Here is a 12020-nt window from a genome sequence, read left to right as displayed (position 1 = left end):
GCAGCAGAGGAGTGGAGTAGGTGGCTGTTTAGTATCAGATGGATGTGAATGTTTTGGAGAATAAGTGTATTGCTTTACAGATACTCATCCATTTAAAATAGACATTTAAACCCAAACAAGGAAATTAATCTCAGTCAGGCATGTAGTAGAAGTTATTTTATATTTTCTACAGTGAGCTACCTCCCATAGCCATCAAGTGTTCAGTTTCCTACCCTGCCAGATTTCTGGTGATATATTTTCCTCTGTCCCCCTCAGCCAGTTCACTAGACTTTCTACCTTCTGGTTTTCCATGGGATAGATGTTTCTACAATATGACATACTTGTACAGTTTCTCTGTGCCTACTCACACCATTATGCTTTCTCTTGATTAGTATCCTACCCCTCTATCTTCCTGATTTTTTTCCCTTTTAGTTTGTTATTGATGTTTTCTTTTGTGTGGTTTAGGCTCCTTTAATCCACACACCCCCTCTCCCCCCCTCTGTGCTTTCATTTTATTTCTATTGCGATTAAGATTTCATTTTAATGCAAATTTCAAAACAAAATATTGTTATTCCCAAATGCTACATGCATACTCATATTTGAACAAGATAGAAATACTTCTCATCCCTTACCTTTTGTTCTAGGTTTTCCCACCTTGCTATAATGGTTGCTTTCTTCCCCTGGACTAATCTCTCATTTTATTCTTTGATGCTCTTTTCTTTAATAGCACAATTGTTTTTCTTTGATGGTACATTAAACTTCTTTCCTTTATCATTATTTAAAGCTTGATTGATGTTTGACTTATTTTCTCACCATTTTCTTTGAGTACCTTATTTATTTACTCTTGGTCTACTACTTAATTCCTTCACTGTTTTTTGGAATACTCTTCAAAGAGAATGCTAAAGGCAAGCACTTTTTCTCAGGGGGTCAGATACTGTTATGTCCCTCCTACATGCAAACACTGAAAGCAGGAATACTGCACACCTGCAAGATAGCTTACCTAAGCTTGTTTTGGTTGTGGTTTTTTTGTTGTGTTTTTTTTGTGTTTTTGTTTTTGTTTTTGTTTTTTAAACTCAAGGCACATCTAGAGTCTGGGCTGCCCCTAATTCACAGCTTGAGAAAAGCAGGTGTTAAAATCATTGCACTTTAAAGCCCCTTAGCAGTGGGAAGGCAAAAGCCTTGCTTTCCCTTTCTTTCAGTCAGGCCGTAATTGAAGCTAAGCAGAACACTACAGGTCCTCTTTCTAATGGAGTCTATAGGTTTGTAGTCAATTCATTGAAAAAATTATGTTTATGACCTTTCATTCTGGCATGAACAGTCACCAAACTCTATTTTCCATGAAGTATTGTGAAACATGGATGTTTTATCAACTTAGCTCTGCAAACTGGAAAGCAGAAGCTCTTGAATTGAAATAATACCCTGATAAATATTGAGATTAGTAAAATTACAGTTTTGCGTATTTGGGCACAACCTGGGACCTGATCTTGCATGCACTGAAGTATGTGATTACTCTAGGAAGCGAGGGAAGTTGCAAGACCTACAAAAAGTGGTTTCTATTGAAGAAAAAGTGTATGGAAGATTTAAACTTACAGTACTGCTCTTGATAGTAATTGCTCCAGGCCTAGAATTTTTCCACAGGCAACTCAATTATATGCTGACAGACACACAAATAGAGCTCACACAGTCTTCTAGTTCTTGCGGTGTTGCACTGTTGTCATCTTGTCTGGAAGTTACTGCAAAAGGCTGTTCTTACTGAACGCAAAAGTACCAAATAATACAGAGGTGTCCAAAGTAACTAGAAAAACAATAACCTTACATCTCAAAACTTGTGTATCTCAGTCTCCAGAACTGACATTGCTGTACCTGGCAATCTCATGCTGAATAATGTATATCTATGCATTCCAAATTTTGATGGGTTTTGCAGTTGTACAATTTGGGTTTATCCCTGCGTTCTTGAGGAGTCTGTGATGGCAAATGAAACAGAAGGCAGTTCTTGTTGTGCTGAAATTAGCAGCAATGACTCACCAGGATTGGAATTTTTTCAATGTTTAACTAGTTTATTTGTTCTAATCTCCTGTTATTGTACAGACATTTGTCTTTCTAATTTATTCTTGTCAATACCTTTCAGTTACCACTTGTCTTTCCTTACTTAATGATAGAGTACAGGTATTACATATATATTAAAAGTATCAACCACAGTTTTGAAATGACAGAGTTTTGAGTATTAACAATTGTTTGCAAAGCAAGGAAAAACAGCATTGTAGAGATATACAAATAGTCATGTAGAGAGATCAAGTATTATAACTTATTATAAATTAACGCAGCATCAAATTTGAGATAGTTTGTGAAAAAAACATCCATAGCAAATACACCTATAATTAATTTTGTAATAAAACAGGCTGAAAACCTACCAACTATATTAGAATGGAGGAAAATCTGAGAGCATTTCTTTCAACACTAGAAGCAAGTAACCTAAGGAAATTCTTTGATCGTCTCAAAAGAGAGCCTTATAAAATTAGGTTAAGCTTATAAAAACTTGGAAGCTGTTAATATATGGAAGTCCAATCTTAAGCCTCTCAAAGCGTTTTTACTCTTAATGCCAGTGACATAGTTGCAGAACGGTTCTCAATAACCTTCTGATGCAATTAATGCATGTTTGCTGTTAGCATCACAAACTAGGAAAATGTGCCTCTCAGACACTCAATAAAAGCATGTGCACAGGCACAGCATAACTACATAGCTAAATCTGTGTGTGAGTACAGTAGCTGTTCACTGCCCAATTGTGCTGGATGAATGTGATGTAAAATAACTGGCAACAGTTTCTGAGGCAGGTTAGGTATTCATACTCAAATAGTAAAAATGTTTTAAAACATAAGAAATCCATGACTCTGTCTTACAATAGAATCATGGAGTGCCAGGTTGGAAAGAATCTCAAGGATCATGTGGTCCAACCTTTCTAGGTTCTGCTATAGTTTATGTGAGATGGCTCAGCACCCTGTCAAGCTGAGACTTAAAACAGTTCAATGTGGGGGAATCTTCCCATGGGAGACTATTCCAATATTTGACTGTCCTCATGGTGAAAAATTTACGTCTTGTGTCCAATTGGAATCTCCCCAGGAATAACTTGTGCCCATTACCCCTTGCTCTTTCCATGTGACTCCTTGTAAACAGGGAGTCTCCATCTTCTTGGTAGTGACCCTTTAAGTACTGGAACATGGTAATAAGGTCTCCCTGAAGCTTTCTTTTCTCAAGGCTGAACAAACCTAGTTCTCTCAGCCAGTCCTCATATACCAGGTCCTGCAGTCCTTTGATCATCCTTGTGGCCCTTCTGTGAACCCTCTCCAGCCTATCTGCCTCCTTTATGTAGAGCAGGGACCAAAACTGAATGCAATGCTCCATGTGTGGTCTGACAAGTGCTGAGTAGAGCGGAATGATCACTTCTTTATCTCTGCTGGTGATGCCCTTGTTGATGCAGCTCAGCATCCTGGGCTTTCCTTGCTGCTGCAGCACACTGTTCATTCATATTGAGCCTGTTCTCCACCAAGACCCCCAGATCCCTTTACATACAGCTGCTCTCCAGCCAGGGGGATCCCAGTCTGAACTGTATTCCTGGGTTATGTGTTCCCAGGTGCAAGACCGTACACTTTTCTCTGAAGAACTTCATAAGGTTCCTGCTAGCCCACTCCTCTGGCCTATCTAGGTCATCCTGGAGGGTGGCTGTCCCTTCTGGAGTGTCAACCTCTCCACTCATCTTGGTGTTGTCAGCAAACGTCTTCAGGGTGTTCTTGATCCCAACATCCTTATGAAGATGTTAAACAGCGTTGGACCCAATATTGATCCCTGGGGTCCCCACTTGGGACTGGTTGCCTGTTTGAGGAAGAACGATTTGATATCACCCTCTGGGTACAGTCTGTCAGCCAGTTCCCCACCCTCTGCACTGATCAAGGCTATAACGAGTTAGTTTCTCCAGTGAGGGGCTGTATAAAAAGCCTTGGAGAAGTAGCCAGGTAGATGACGACCACCACTCACCCTGCATCAACCAAGGGGGTCACTTTGTCATACATCAACATCCATGTTGGCTTTTCCCAGTCATGTGATTCAATTTACTTGTGACAATCCCCAGGAGGATTTGCTCCATGACTTTCCCAGGGACTGAAGTGAGGCTAATGGGTCTATAATTACCTGGGCCCTCTTTGGAATCCTTCCTATAGATGGGGGTGACATTAGCCTTTCTCCAGTCCTCAGGGATGTCTCCTGGTCTCCACAACTTCTCAAAGATTATGGAGAGTTGTTTTGCAATGACATCAGCCATCATTCAACACCCTAGGGTGAATGGCATCTGGACCCATTGATTTGTACAGGTCAAGCTCCTGTAATAGGAGACACAGCAACCCTTCCTTCATTGATGACAAGTCAGCATCTGCATCAAACTAGATTTTTGTTCCTATGGCCTGGGGCCCAACAGCACTGGTAAAGAGAGAGGTGAAGAAAGTGTTGAGGACCTCTGCCTTTCCAGCATTGTTGGTGACTAGTTCACCTCTCCTGTTCAAGAGTGGGCCAATATCATCCCTTTGTTTCTGCTTGTTGTTAACATACCTGAAAAGCCCTTTCTTGAAATTTTTGACATCTCTGGCCAATTTCAGCTCAAGCTGAGATTTTGCTGTCCTAACTGCCTCTCTGCAGGTTATGTTCCACTTTTCCACCGCTGATACATTTCCCTTTTGGTTCTGAGCAGACCCAGAAGCTCACAGTTACACCAAGGGGGTCTCTTGCTCCACCTACTTCCCTTGCCTATAGACGGGATGAACCAGTTTTGTGTATCTAGGAGAGAGGTTTTGAAAAACTCCCAGCCCTGAGTGAGCTGGGGTTTGTTCTTCTAAAATCTAAAACCTGGAATTAACCTTCATCACGCTCAGCAGTATCCCAGACTCCCCAATACTGTGGTCACTTCAGCCAGGTCTGTCACTAGCTGAGATATTACAGAGCAGGTTTTCTTGGTTAGTGAGTAGCAAGTCCAGCTGTGCCACATTCCTGGTTGGCACATCCAACACTTGTGTGGGGAAGCAGTCTTCTACACATTCCAGGAACTTGATGGATGTCAGGTAAGCTGCAGTGTTGTTCTTCCAGCAATTGTCTGGGTAGTTAACGTCTCCCACAAGGACTAGGTTTCGTTGACCTGATGCTTGCCTGAGCGACCCAAGTATTGCTTTGTTGGTCACATCGCTTTGGTTTGGGGGTCAGTAACAGATGCCTACTGTAAGGTCTCCCTTGGAGATGACCCCTCTGATTTTGACTCAGAGGCATTCAATAGGGTTACCACAATTACCATAGTTGACTTCTATACATTCATGATTCTCCTTAACATAAGGCATGACTCCTCTACCTCTTCTCCCCTGACTGTCTTTATGAAACAGACTATAGCCATCTATCATGATCCTCCAGTAGCATGAATCATCCCACTATGTTTCAGTTGTTCCTGTGATATCATCACTATCTGACTGGGCACAGAGCTCCTGTTCCTCCTGTTTATTTCTCAGACTGTGTGTATTAGTGTATGTACACTTCAGAAGGATGATCTTTTGGTTCTTATTTAGGGAGACAGCTGAGGCACATTTTACACTACTCTGATTGGCCTTGTTTCTTCCCCAGTTGGTTGTAGTGGTGATGGTGGTGTGATCAAGGCCATTTTGGATCCCTCCCCCAGGTCCTTCAGTTTAAAACCTGCCTTACCAAGTTGCCCAGCCTGTTGCCAAAGATTCCCCTGACTCTCTTAGACAGGTGGATTCCATCCCTTCCCAGCAGGCTGTAGTCCTCGTAGAGGATCCCTTATCATAAAAGCCAAAACCTTCATGGTGACATGAGCCACGTAGACAGAAGTTAAATTCTTCTTAAGTTTTTCATAAGTTCTGGGTCAAAACTGGGACTTGACTCCTGTATCAGTTAGTAGTGCTTGATAAATATATATAAAAATAGCTAAACCTTTGCCTATCAACACTGTGGGGCTTTTTTCTGCTTGTGTAATAAATTCTTAACATGAATGCCCCTGTTGAACTTTTACCGCAACATTCTGCAGTATCACAAATATATTTAATGAGCCAAACTCCAGCAAGTGCTCACCATAAGCACAAATTGAATAGTATCCCACAATTCAAGCAAGCAGAAATAGTGGTATTATAATGACTTCATCTGGGTCTAAGCTTCACTACAATTTCTCAATGTATTTTTCAGTCTGGCCATTTCTTGGACTTCTTTGGTGAGAAATCTGTCCTCAGACCAACCCTTTCTCATTACCTGCAGCTTTTTTACACTGTCTTTCATAATTAAGGTTGTATCTAGCTATGCTTACTATTCCCAATGTTTCACTTTAAAAAAAAAAAAAAAAAGTACTAGCGATCTAAACCGGTTTTATTTTTGTATCTCTCAGCAAGTTCTAATAAAGTAAATTGAGCAATATTCTCAGTTTATTGTATTGATAAACAGACTGTAAAGTGCTTTATGATATGGTACTTCTCGTATGAAAGACACTAGACTAACATAAATTGCAATTGTAACTGTAAAGTACTAAAATATATTTTCCCTCTAGGGCACTCTGGTATATTTGGCTGAAAAAAAGAAAATAAAACAAAATAAAATAGACTTGTTTATTGTGTATATTTTTTTGTAGTGTAATTAAATGCCTCTGTGGTTTCCACTCAGAAACAAAGTCCTATTTCCCTGCTCAAAGCAGTCTAAAAGTCCACAAATAATTTTACAGAACTACCTTGTTCCAAATCGAAGGTGAAAAAGCACTTTCTTTTTCACTTTCTCCAAACTGTCTCCAGAGGAATGGATCTCTCAGCACTTGTAATCCTGTCATTTCCAGACCATGCTGGTAGCCATTATAGAAAAATAAAAAAAAAGTATCAGACTCTTGAGTCAATCTTTCCTGCTGTCCCAGAAATACTGCCTTACTGTAACCTGGACTGTTGCAAAAATGTTTTCTCCACCCAAACTGGTGTCAATGGATTCTTTGTGGTGATTACTTTGAATCTCATCTAAAGTGAGTTTTGAGCAAGAAGGTGTCTTCCCCCCAGGATTAGGACTTGTCAATGTGTCAATTCCTGTACCCTAAGGGATGTAAGACAATCACAGCGGCTTTGCCCCCTTACCAGTGGCGGCCAGAGGCATCTGTCCAGACTGGTAAGGGCACAGGAGTGCTCTATCTGTCCATCAGGGTATCCCAGCTCAGGCTCAGGTCCCATGGCCCTGGGTCATGCCAAAGTGATCACAGCCCTGCAGCATCCACCGTGAAACCATGGCCACAGTCAGTCGTCAGTGGTTTTATTGGAGAAAAATGGAAATTTGCAGGAAGGTGGTAATGTAGTTACAGACTCCATACAGGTCTCACTAGCATATAGCAGCTACATTTTGAAGCCCAGTTCTTCCAAGACACCAGGACCTACTTCAATTCTTCTTACAACGTTCACCAGCAGTAAAATTACTGAAGTGCCTGGAACTATGGAAAGGTGCCAAGAGAGAGACCAGTGTGAATCAGAACAATATCCAGATCCAAGAGTAGTTGTCTTTGTTCAGTAGATACAATCCCTTTGGTTTCATACCTTCTTGCTTTAGCAGCACTTCCCACCCAGACCTCCCATTAAGAAGGAAGTGCTAATGGAGCTGTTGTAATCCTTCTGCAGACAAAAGGCAGTAGTTTAAGTAATGATAACCCGAGGAAAGAATACTCACAGGAAAGTCAGAGCACAGGTAATGGATCTTTGAAATAAAGGTGGAAATAAGACACTTACAAAAAATAACCTCCTCTCTTTTAGTCTTCCTTTAATAAAATTGTGATAAATCCATTATCTGTTTTAAGGTTCAGAGCAGCTGCATAATGAATCTGCTACAACACACAGGAAAGTGCAAATTTGCCATTACACTTGAACAGCTTGTGCTCGACTCTGAATGAGGTGGAGGATTACACAAGCATAAAAACACTCCCTGGAGTAGCTGAGTGTACCTGGTAGAAGTAAGGCTGAAACAGGCACAGTTAAATCCTGGTACAGGTTTAAGCACACAGTGTTAAGCCTTTCTTTTAACACAGACTTTCATAAGCTTTGATTGTCCTTACAGAAAATTTCAGATGGAACTTCTCTCAGTCTCATCTCAACAGCAGCCTAAAAGATGGGGAAAAAACCCACCTCCCGAGTCACACATGAAGGATCTGCTTGCCTCTCCATGGCTCTTTCTAGATCCTAAAACTCTCTCTTATGTATCAGAATTAATTTTGACATTTGTAACAGCAGTATTTGCTAAATCTCTCTTGACCAGTGGTCTATCTGGAATCTGAACCTGTCATTTTAATTTGAGTTTGCATTTTTCAGTTCTCACTTTTGCCTAATCCTTCCTTAATGTTCTTCAACCAATTATTTTTTCTGTGAGAAACTTATAACAGATAAAAACTCATTGCTCAAATATAACATAAGATAAATATTTTGCATTGTTTCACTGATTCATTCTTCAACCAGATAATCATACTTAATGGTTTGGACATCCATGAGGTAGAATTTGTCTTAGATCTGAGATCTCTTTGTAGACATCATTATACTGTATTGGCTCAAAACAGCCAATCTCCTATATCCTGGGATTTCTGAAATGTTCGTGCCTTATGATAAAGCAAAGTATGATAAGAACAGAGAATTTAAGGCTTTCAAAACTGATCCTACACCTCTGTGATAAAACTGGAATAGCAGCAGTATTTTAGCAGTACAGAATACTTTTCTCTCGCAAACTCTATGGAAAGTTTGAAGAGGAGGCAAAAAATCCCTACACCAAACACATCAATCACATAACACACACGAGTACAAAATTTGAGACAATGATAGAATTCAATCTTAATTAATTCATACATAACTGGTCCAAGTCACATATTGGGTCAGACCAGCAGAGTCCCTCTTGGCTGGACAAGTGTGTGAACTGTGCTAAAGTTGCCATTGGGTAACATCTAGCATTTGACAAATAGAACTTCTCACTGGTATCCTGAAGGAAGAAGGAACAGATACTTGAAGTGACAAGTTTCTTCAGCATCCTAGTAACTGGTGTGTGCATCAGGTTTGCACAGAACCCCAGTGAGGACAAAAAAAATAAATTTAAAAAAAAAAAAAAAGCAAGCAGATTCCCCAGACAAGTTCACTTCTCTTCTTCCTCATGTACACACCTTTAGGGGAGAAAGAAAGTTTAAATTGAGATGGTATATTTTGAATCTCCTGAAAAAACCTTTTTTCATAGAAAAAGTGTTTTCCTTTAAGATTTCTTGATAAATCTGTTGGCTAGTGCACACAAAATCTATCTGCTCCCTGAAGATTGCATCCAGACTGCAGAGCACTGCCTTTAATAATGCACATCCTTCTTGCATGTCTGTTTTTTTTTTTCCTGGGATGTGTACTGAGTGGATTTGATGTTTCTTCTCTATAGTCACAGTAGAGGATTCATCAAACTTTAACCTAAGCATCTTGCATGTGGGAAACAAACATGCACCCCCAAAGGAGACCTTGTGTAAACTTTTTGAGATGTGAAGACCTCCCTACTATCACCATTTCATCAGCTGAAATATGCTAGTCTATAAAAAAGTACGTAGGGTAGCTGAAAGAATATGTGGTTCCTCTGTACACCACAGAACTAATGAAGCCTGGTCTGCCCTTAGTGTAGATCCCCAGGTGCATGATAAAGGATGATTTTTTTAGTTGGCTTCTCGAAAGAAGACCCTAGTAGGATCTCTCTGTGCTTCTTGGTCAACTGTTTGCATAGAACTTACAAGATGTTCTGAGTCAATTTTTCTTCTGTGAAACTGAATTGAATTTTGCCACTGTGGTTTGGAGGTTTCTTGGAGAGGAGAAAAGTACAAAAGCATAACCGAGTATGCTCATTCTGTTTGAAGACCAGGCTGAAAATCCTATTTAGCTAGATGGAGGAAAGATGACACAAATGAGTGTTGAGAAACATCAGCAAAGGAGAAACAGCATCAGGATAAAATAGAGAGAGAAACTAAAAGGCCAGTAAACCACAAAAGCAACAAATCTTTCTTGAGAAGTCTTTTAGGCCTTTATCTGCAAATTCCACTTTATAAGACAAACTTGATGTCCTGGTTTAAGCGAGGATGAAGCCAATTTTGCTTTTACTGATTTTGATTTTTTTTCTTCAGTAAGCTCTCTTTTAAGTAGCAGCAAGTTTTCCAGCTAGTGGACTGATAATTCTGGAATGTTTATCTTACTGCTAAGATGCCAAGGTCACTTCGCTCTACTTGTTGAATTGGAGGCCTCAGATGCTAAAGGATCAGAAGAGTCATATCTGCAGCCCTCCCATAGGAAGGAGTGGACTAGATGGACAGCAAAATTGTCCAGGGATGTTCCATACATATATCTGTACACATATGACTTGGTGTAAGTTCAGGGATGACAGAAGTCAAGCCCTTCCTGCTATTTCTTTCCTTCTCTTCTGTCCATGGCCAGTGGTCGATCAGGACTCCATCCATCCATCACCACTGATCCCCAGGCTCATGCATTCCTGACCCTCCCCACTCACCCCTCAGCTCCTGTCTCCTCTGCCGCTCTCCCCGGCAGCTCCAGGACATTTCAGAGCTGCTCACAGCTCAGGAGATGCCGGGGGAGGTGCTGGAGCTGGGGGAAGGCAATAGGGTTTTGACCATTCCTGAACAGGTTTGTATATAATTATACATATTCTCTTTTATCATTATTATTCAATTAAAGCTTAATTACAGTTTATTTTTCAATCTGGGAAGTCTCTCTCCTTCATGATCTCTCTCCTTCCCTATTGAGTGGGTAGGGAATGTTCAACTGCTGATCCTCAATCTAACTGTGACACTTGAGTAATCAGTCTTTCTCCATATTGGTATGAAAATACAAATGTTACCTTTTTACTTCAATATGTAAATAGTATATTCATGTCCAAGAAAACAAAGAATTATTTATCACTAAGTAAGGGATGACATGCTTTCACTTAGTGACTTAATTGGTACTTTGCTCAGAAGGAAAAATTCCAAATTACTCCCTAATGCAGATAGTTGTATGACAATTCTGCCACATCCTACCAGGGTCTAAGGGCTGATTTTGGCTTGTTGGTCCCTTCTCCTTCCACCCTTTCTTATTTGAGTTAAAACAGATGTTCAGTCAGAAAACATTTCAGCAAAAGGCTGAAGTTGGGGTTGTTCAATTTGGAGAAGACTCTGAGGAGACCTAATAGCAGTCTTCCAGTACCTGAAGGGGCCTACAGGGAAGCCAGAGAGGTACTTTTTGCAAGGGCATGCAGCAAAAGGGCAAGAGGTAATGTATTTAAAGTGAAAGAGGGAAGATTTACGTTAGACGTTAGGAAGAAATTCCTTACTGTGAGGGTGGTGAGACGCTGGCACAGGTTGCCTGGGGAAGTTGTGGATGCCTCATCCCTGCAAGGGAGGATTGGATGGGAATTGGAGAAACCTGGTCTGTGGGAAGTATCTCTGCTCATGGCAGGGGGGTTGGCACTAGATGGTCTTTAAGGTCCCTTTCAACCCAAAACTTTCTATGATTCTATGAAAAGGCATGAGGGTTTTTTTTTTCTGACATTTGCTCACAGCCCAACACAGGTTGCACTTTGCCACTATTGCTGTAGCTTCTGGGAAAAAGGCATGGAAAAGAAGAATGTTGAGCATCTGCAGAATGAGGAAGGAGAAAAAAGAGTTTGAAACCAGGATCCTGTTACATGTTGTAGCCTATGATATGCCCTCCCTGGAAGTGTTCAAGGCAAGGTTGGACAGGGTTTTGTGCAACATGATCTAGTGGAAGGTGTCCCTGCCCTCACAGGGGGGTTGGAATTAGAAGATCTTAAAGGTCCATTCCAACACAAACCATTCTATGATTCGATGATTCTATGATTCTATAACTTCTCCCTTCCTGCTTTGGTTCTGCCCTTGCAAGAAGAGAGGGTGACACTTAACAAAGGTTAGGAACACTTGCTGAATGAAAGTGGCCTGAGGGGCGTGAATAAAATTTCCCAAAGATAATTTTTCC

This window comes from Chaetura pelagica, unplaced genomic scaffold (assembly GCF_000747805.2).
Source record: "Chaetura pelagica isolate M959 unplaced genomic scaffold, ChaPel_1.0 scaffold101, whole genome shotgun sequence".
Lineage (NCBI taxonomy): Eukaryota > Metazoa > Chordata > Aves > Apodiformes > Apodidae > Chaetura > Chaetura pelagica.
This window is presented reverse-complemented; position numbering follows the sequence as displayed.